At 44.4% G+C, this 7,945-nt stretch overlaps 1 pseudogene across 1 annotated transcript; it reads left to right on the top strand.

The window, feature by feature from the left end:
- Positions 1–278: 278 nt before the first annotated feature.
- LOC308643325 (heme oxygenase 1-like) lies at positions 279–1,012 on the top strand (annotated as a pseudogene). Its single transcript has one exon. The product of its transcript is annotated as a heme oxygenase 1-like (transcript).
- The last annotated feature ends 6,933 nt before the right edge of the window (positions 1,013–7,945 follow it).

Raw genomic sequence — 7,945 nt, forward strand, 5'->3', positions numbered from 1 at the left:
TTGTGTTTTTTTAGTTGTAGTTTGGACACAATACCTTTATTCCATCATTTATTTTTATGTGGTGCTAAGGATCGAACCCAGGGCCCTGTGCATGTTAGGCAAGCGCTCTATAGCTGAGCCACAATCCCAACCCCCTACTAATTTTTAAATGCATGCTTTTTTACATTTTTGAAATAATTTAAAATTCACAAAAGGACCACCACCACCTCCTGCTCCTCTGCCTCATCTGAGAACCAGCCTGAGCAGTCCTGGCCATGGACCTCCCCCAGCACTACAGCATGCCCCAGGATCCGTCCAAGGCCTTGAAGGAGGCCACCAAGGAGGTGTACACCCAGATAGAGAATGCCAAGTTCATGAGGAACTTCCAGAAGGACTGAGTGACCCGAAATGGCTTTAATCTGGTGATGGCTTCCTTGTATGACCTCTATGTGGCCTTGAAGAGGAGATCGAGTGAAATAGGGACTCTGTCTATGCCCACCTACTTCCCAGAGGAACTGCACTGCAGGGCCTAGAGAAGGACATGGCCTTCTAGTACAGACCGCACTGACAGGAGGCCACTCCCTGCATGCCAGCAACAGTGCTATGTGGGGCGACTCCAGGAGGTCGGGGGCACACAGACCCTGACCAGCTGGTGATACATGCCGAAGTATGTTACCTGGGAAACCTGTCCAAGGACCAGATCCTAAAGAAGATTGCTCAGAAGGCACAGGGCCTTCCCAGCTCCCGTAAGGGCCTGGCTTTCTTCACCTTCCCCAACATTGCCCTCACCACCAAGTTCAAGCAGCTCTACGGCTCCTGCATGAACCCTCAGATGATGACCCCTGAGGTCAGGCAGAGGGTCATCGAAGAGGCCAAGACTGCATTCCTGCTCAACATTCTGCCTTTTGAGGAGCTGCTGACCAAGGACCAAAGCCCCTTGCAGGGACCAAAGTTTCACCACCAACCGTGCCAGCAGCTGGGTGCAAAGCTCCACCCCTGCAGAGATTCCTGGAGGGAAGCCCCAAATCAATAGCCTCTTCCAGTCTCTGCTAATCAGAAGGGTCCTTACTGTTCAGCTCTCTGGTGGTCACAGTTGCCATGGGGTTTCATGCCATGAGAATGCAATCACGCTGACCTGCAGGGCAGTGAACTCTGTCCACTGGGACCTTCTTTATGGAGAGGGGCAATCTCTTGATTGGCTTCCCTTTCTTGGGCCCCTAGAGGCTTTTGGGGTTCTTACCCCAAAAGCTCTCTCTGAGTCCCTCTTACCCTGAAAGCCTTTTCCCCAACAGAAAGCACACCCAGCCAGTGGCCTGAACTTCCAGACTTGGCATCCCCAGTTCCTGCAGCAAAGCCCAGGAGTTATGGCTGGAAGTGACAGCTGCCTTGGCCCTCCCAGTGCCCCCTGAGTTTGCAGGGTCCTTATTGACAATGGCTACAACGACTTTCCTGTGGGCCGTGACAATTTTTATATCAATATGCAGAGATGTTGTGCCTTGTGTTTGTCTTATCGTTATTAGAGCCGCTCTTTGTTCACGGTTCAGCTTGAGCTGTGGTATTTTGTTTTGTTCCATGGTTTTTATAACATGGTTGGGGTGTCTTTTGAAGTGTTGGGGGGGGGGTGTCTAACTCTGTGTGTAATAAAAAATGACGTCAGATTAAAAACACACATGGACACTCAAAAAGGTTGCAAAAAAGCTTCCTTGTATCCATCAACGATATCATCTTCCACAATCATAGTCAAGTGTCAAAACCAGGAAACTGATTTTGGTACAATACTACTAACTTAGGCGCAAATCTTATGTGGAGTACACTAGCTTTTACATGCATCTTCCTCTTCCTCCTCCTCCTCTTTCTCCTCCTCCTCCTCCTCTTCATCTTCTCCATCTTCTTCTTTTGGTGTGAAGTTGCATAACATTTTAGCACAACTAAGCTTTTGTGTTTTTAAAATGAAGATATAGTTCAAATTTCATAGAATTCGCCCCTTTTAGGTGTACACTTTGATGTTTTATAAATGTAGTCACTAAGTAGTCTAACCATTGTCACTGTCTACTTCTAGATGGTCTCACTCTAAAAAGAAAGCTCATGTCCATTAGCAGTCACTCCTCACCCTCCCCTTCCCTGGCAACCACCAATCCATTCTCTGTCCTTATGAATTTACCTAATTCTGAACATTTCATATAAATTGAATGGTACAACATGTGCCATTTGTGTCTCCCCACATGCCTTCACTCTCGGTCCCCTCAGCTTCCACTTTACCTCAAAGAGTGAAGGCATTTGGCAGAGATCTGGCACACCAAAGAGCAAAAGTGCTTCCAACCTAATGGAACCACCGTAAAAACAGCCAGATTAAAAAACTGGCAGCTTCTCCCAAAACATCAATCTGCGAGTCTATTGAAATGAACCCTGGATGTGGTAATGAGTTACAGGAGGGGAAAGATCACACCATCCTAATCATGTGGTGAGCCTTGGAGCATCTGCAAGGAAAGAGGTGGTCAATGATTTTTATGACATTTCTAAGTTCATACAGAACTAGAGAACCAGAAGGCCGTGAAGAGCTCCCCTCAACCTGACTTGTTCAGGTCACAGGTAAAGGAAAATGATACCCAGAGAAATGAGGTGGCAATTTCCAATTTGTCCAAAACACAAAACTGACGGTGCCAGAGCAAACTCTCACTGACATCATATCCAGGGCTATTTTCCCCTAACAAGGCTTCCTCTGAGGGCTCCAAAGCCCTGGGTCTAGACATGGAAAGAGGGAGCAGGCAAAAAAGAGGGGCTTCTAAAAGCAGAGAACAGCCCTTCTCTAGCTGTGCAGATTCATTCAGGTGATTCATTCAGGTGGTTCTCTTTGGCTGTCCCTTCACAAGTGTTGGCCTCTGTAGGGAGAAGCCCAGGCTTTATCAGAGCAGAACTTGGATCCAAAGAAGCTGCTTTGGGTTGATTTGGAGAGTCTGAATAAATAGAGTTGTAATGTCATAAAGCACGGAGCCAGTTTCCCGCACTGTCAAGTGACATGGAGCGACAACCCTTAGTCCAATCAGAAAGTGAATCAAGCAGAATCTCCAGGAACATCCCACAGTGAAAGGATTCCCTTCTCCCAGTAACACCCTCTCCCTGCAGTCTCTCCCTCTGACCAGACCAAGACTCTGAAAGTGGAGATTTAAGAGATGGAGCCCTCACCATGCTCTGTAAACACTGTCTTCAATTACAGCATTTGTCAGAGAAAAAATATTTATATGGAGAAAAGTTTAAAAGGAAAGGTAATTTGGATTACCCATGATTCTTACCAGACACACACAAACACTCAAATTTTGGGAGCCTTTTCTCCCAGGAAACGTTTTATTAGAGAACATTTCAAGTATATTCCAAAGGTAGGAAAAAAATGATCTAATAAATCTTCACCTGCTCCAATCCCACAATTTTCTACTCAGAACCAATCTTGCTTCATTTCCACTCCACTCCCCTTTAGATTATTTTGCAACAAATCCCAGATATCACACTTTCCACTCATAAATATTTCAGAACCATCCTCTTGTCAGGCACCCCAGATGCCATTTCCTGGGTGGGCCACCAACAGAAGCACCCTAAAGAAGCTTCTAGAGGTGGAGGCAGCACCATCCTCCTCTTCTTCCCCTGTCCCCATGGAGCTGTTCTGGTGCCTAGGACCTCAGACCTTCATGCTTTCGGTTGAGTGGTACCTTGGAGTGGGGGTGTTGGTTCTCTTTGGCTGTCCCTTCACAAGTGTTGGCCTCTGTAGGGAGAAGCCCAGGCTTTATCAGAGCAGAACTCGGATCCAGAGAAGCTGCTTTGGGTTGATTTGGAGAGTCTGAATAAATAGAGTTGTAATGTCATAAAGCACGGAGCCAGTTTCCGGCACTATCAAGTGACATGGAGTGACAACCTTCAGTCCAATCAGAAAGAGAATCAAGCAGCAGCACCAGAGTCGGTTTGGGTTGGAATCACCTCCCCACCTCCTTTTGGTCCCATGGCACTGTGGACAAGTTATTTTTCTCTTGCTCTTTAAAGAAATCTCATATGGGGTTTGAGTCTTTTTTTTTTTTTAATTTGTAATTTCATTTCAAGCTACTGCTTTATAAGACCTGTTTTATTACTGATGTAGGCAAAAAGAATATGAAAATTACTCCCAATTTCTTTTTCAATTAAATTCTTCCAAGACACAAAAAATAAAATTTTAGGTTTTAATTGAATAAGAGAAACAAAAACATTTCAGTAAAGGTAACTGTTAATTCTGGAACAGGGGCCTAGAGACAAGGAAGGCACCAGTGATTGAGGGCAGCTCTGCTCTCTGGGGGTCAACGGTAGGAGACAGCCTGCCCTGTTACCAAGACAGCCTCATCCAGGCTGGAAGTCCATCCTGGATGCTGGGAGCATCGTTATCTAAGTGCAGCTTCTTTGCTTCCTTAGGTTTCAGCATGTCCCATGAGATCATTTAAAATCACATTTGCTACTTTACCATCTAATCACACATAAGCCTCTCCCCACACTCCCCCGCCCTGCTTTCATCCAAAGAGTGCACTTTCTGGAGCACCAGCAACCAGGGTGGAACTCGTGACGGGAAATGGGAATGGCACCCAAGAAGGCATGCTTCCTTGTAGATTCCTGAGTGACAGCGAGGTTCCATCAAACAAGGCAAACTACCTTCCTTGAGGAAGACGAACAAGTGTAAGTCTTTGCAAATCTGGCAGGGGGAGGGTCTCAGACTTGCTTGCCCTACTAGAGACACCCCCTGACCTTTGGGCTGGAGAGCAGACATCAGATGGAGTTTCTTCTTGTCAGGTTTGAATGTTAAGCTGAGCGTATGTTCACGAGCTCATGGTTTCCAGAGGAGGCAGTCTGGGATAGAAGAGAGGAACACTTATCTAGAAGAAAGCAAGACTGAGCAGCAAAGGTTTGGTTGTGGGGCTCAGGGGCCAGACCAGGGCTGACAGTGTAAAGATATATGCTTGGGGTAAGTAGGAGAATTGTAGATTATGTTCATTAACCAAAAATTAAAACATGTTTTGAGGGCTTTTTAGATTAATGGGCTTCACAAAGCATCCATGGCTGTTTAAAAAAATATGTAAAGATTAATCTATTTGTACAGAAGATTCCCACGACTGCTTCTTTTCCTCTGAAGGATAAGGGGGGAAAATTAAAGTTAAATCTCAAAACTTTTCATTTCTACATGCCCCTTCTATGTCAAGAGTATGCTTTTCATAGAGCCACATCGATAGAGAAAGCTCTTTTATTAACAGGTGTGGTTTCAGAAATTTTTACTAAAACTGTGATAACAGAGGCCAAATATCCTGGGAGTATTGATGAGGTTGTTAAAACTAAATAAAAATAGACATAGGCATAGAAAACAGAGAGTCCTGGTCTTTGATAGATGATTTTTGCCTCGAACTCAAGGAAAAAAATACTCTTGATAGAAAGGTCTGGGTAAGGGTCCAACGAGTGATTTCTACTCTTGGTAGAAATAAGCTGGAGAACTTTTTAGAAACACCTGGACATTGCTCTAGGCCTACTTTATCTGAATGCCTAGGCTTTCTTCTGAAAGCCGAGAACATGTATTTTTCAACGCTCTGCAGAGAAGTCTGATAGACAACACTAGAGGAATTCCTGTTTTTAAGATATTGTAATGAAAAAGACAGACCAGGTGGCCCAGGGGGTTTTCCAACCTGCTGTGACGCATTTATGCACATTCAGAGAAGTGACAACAGCTACAAACAAAGACACTTATACTTTGTTCTTAGCCCTACATCTAGAAGAAGAATGGCTCATTCAGGCATTTCTGTGGCTCTGGCTTTATTTGACTTTTTTTTTTTTTACATAGCTCTAGTGCACTTAATGTAAATTTGATTCTTGCTCATGACTTTGCTTTTTTGAGATTACCTGATTGGATTGGCGGCAGAGAAAGAGAAACGTCCGCTATGATTTTTAAAATGTAGTTTGGGTAAGCTTTACTGGACTTGCAAAATGAAGCAGGTAGAAAGAACCACCCATACATATTTTGAGTAACAGAAGCCAAAGGCTGGGCTTTCTAGCCACATGGTGTGGGAGGAAGGTTGAAATGACACAGAGAAATGAATTGCTTTTAGACTGATGGAAAAATTTGTTTTGAAATGGCATGAAGTTGGTTTAAAATGTTAGGAAGATTTTAGAGTGGTCTTAAAAAGTAATTTCCCAGTCCTCTGTCCATTCACTTAGCCGTCCAATAACGGTAATAATAATAATGATAAACAAGCATATAAACGGAAACAGCATATTTTCCCCCAGGCTTATGAAAGAGCCTATATCTACAAGGATGATTTTTGAGATCATGAGAAGGAAATGGAAAAGAAACCTGAGAATGGTCTGTAATGGTAAATGGTGACAAAGAGTTTTCCACAAACAAATAATACCAAGGAAGTGCTATTCCAGGAGGAGAAAAATGGTAATCTCTGACTCTGAGCACATGCGGTCACGGATTCCCTTGTGTCAGAGCCCAGTCAAGTCAGGAGGGCTCAGCTTTAGGCCTCAAGCTTCCTTGTATCTCCTCCTCTCTCAGAAAACAGACTGACCTGAGGATCCTCAGATAGGAAGCATTAATTTGACCCTGAAGTCCATAACTGAGGTCAGGAGAGAAACACTATTCTCTCTGATTGCTGGGTCCTTTCTCACTCATTCTGCATTCACGGAGTTCACCCTTTCTTCACCCCCATCTTACCTGTCTTTCAAGTCCCAGGTGGACCTCATTCTCCCACAAGGCATAGTGCACTCCCTCCCTTTCTCTGATTCCACCTCCCTTCTTCATTTATGTTTATTTGTCTCAAATTGAGAAGCTGTGTGTATATATATTTTTTTCTCTTCCACCAGAGTGAGGTTATCAGGGGCAGGATATCAGTCTCTCTGGTTTTTATACCAACATCAAAACCTTGTACACATTAGCAGCTCAGTGAGTACTTACTGAATAAAAATCACGGTTTGGTGTCTTGGACCATATGGGACAGCACCTTCTCTCACCCTCCCCACTCAAGCAAATATGTTCTCTCCCTTGCACGCCAGCATCAGTTCTGAGAGGCTTAGAAGAACTATTTGTCCCCTGGGAGGATGTCATTCTGGTCCATCTTGCTCATTAGATCTCATGGTCACTCTTCTTACCTTGCGATTCACTTGTGCTTCTCTCTGGTTCTCCAAAGATAACCAGGGCCATGTTTTGTGAACCTGACTGTAAGAGCAGAAAGAGGTCAGAGTGACCATGGCCTGGTATTCAACACAAGGATTAAGAGCACGGGCCTTGTGCACTGAGCCAAGGCTCGGTTAGGGTCCTAGCTTTGCTATTATTAGCACCTTAGGCGTGGTACTCTGCTTCTTTTTGTTTCTTCAGTTGTGAAATGGGCATAATAATATCTGTGTCACAAGACTACTCTAAAGATTAAACAGGTTGATGTATGTTAAGAGCTCTTGGCCTCCTATTAGCTCCTATTCCTATTATATTTAGTCTGATGCCCTCATTTTATAGATACAGAAGTTGAAACCTGAAGTTTCAGTTCCAGTGACTTATTCCAGGTCTCAGGAACCCAGTTTCTTGCCCACAGCATGCCCCTGAAATGGTTTGGCACTGCCTGGCTCCGATCCTTTGTTCACACTCTGTAGGGAGGAACCAAGGCTTTGGAAGCCCAGCATAAGTGCATCAGCAGGTATGAGCTTGACCTTGCGTCAGACACAGTCCTCAGAGAGAGAGAGAGTGGAATAAGCTGTATATTATTATTACTGTTGTTGTTGTTGTTGTTATTTCATGGGACTCACAGGGTTGACCAGCAGCACAAATCAGATTATGCTTCCGGGAAAGGGGAAGTGAGGGGCCTAGAATAGTAGGCCAAATTTAGATAGATAGAAAATAGTGGGGGAGGTTACTGTGCTCAGTGTTCAATGACAAGCAAAGAACCAGAAACTTGGAGAAAGTGCTGACTGATGACAGGCC

This window comes from Spermophilus citellus (assembly GCF_964194105.1).
Source record: "Spermophilus citellus genome assembly, chromosome: 3".
Classification (NCBI taxonomy): domain Eukaryota; kingdom Metazoa; phylum Chordata; class Mammalia; order Rodentia; family Sciuridae; genus Spermophilus; species Spermophilus citellus.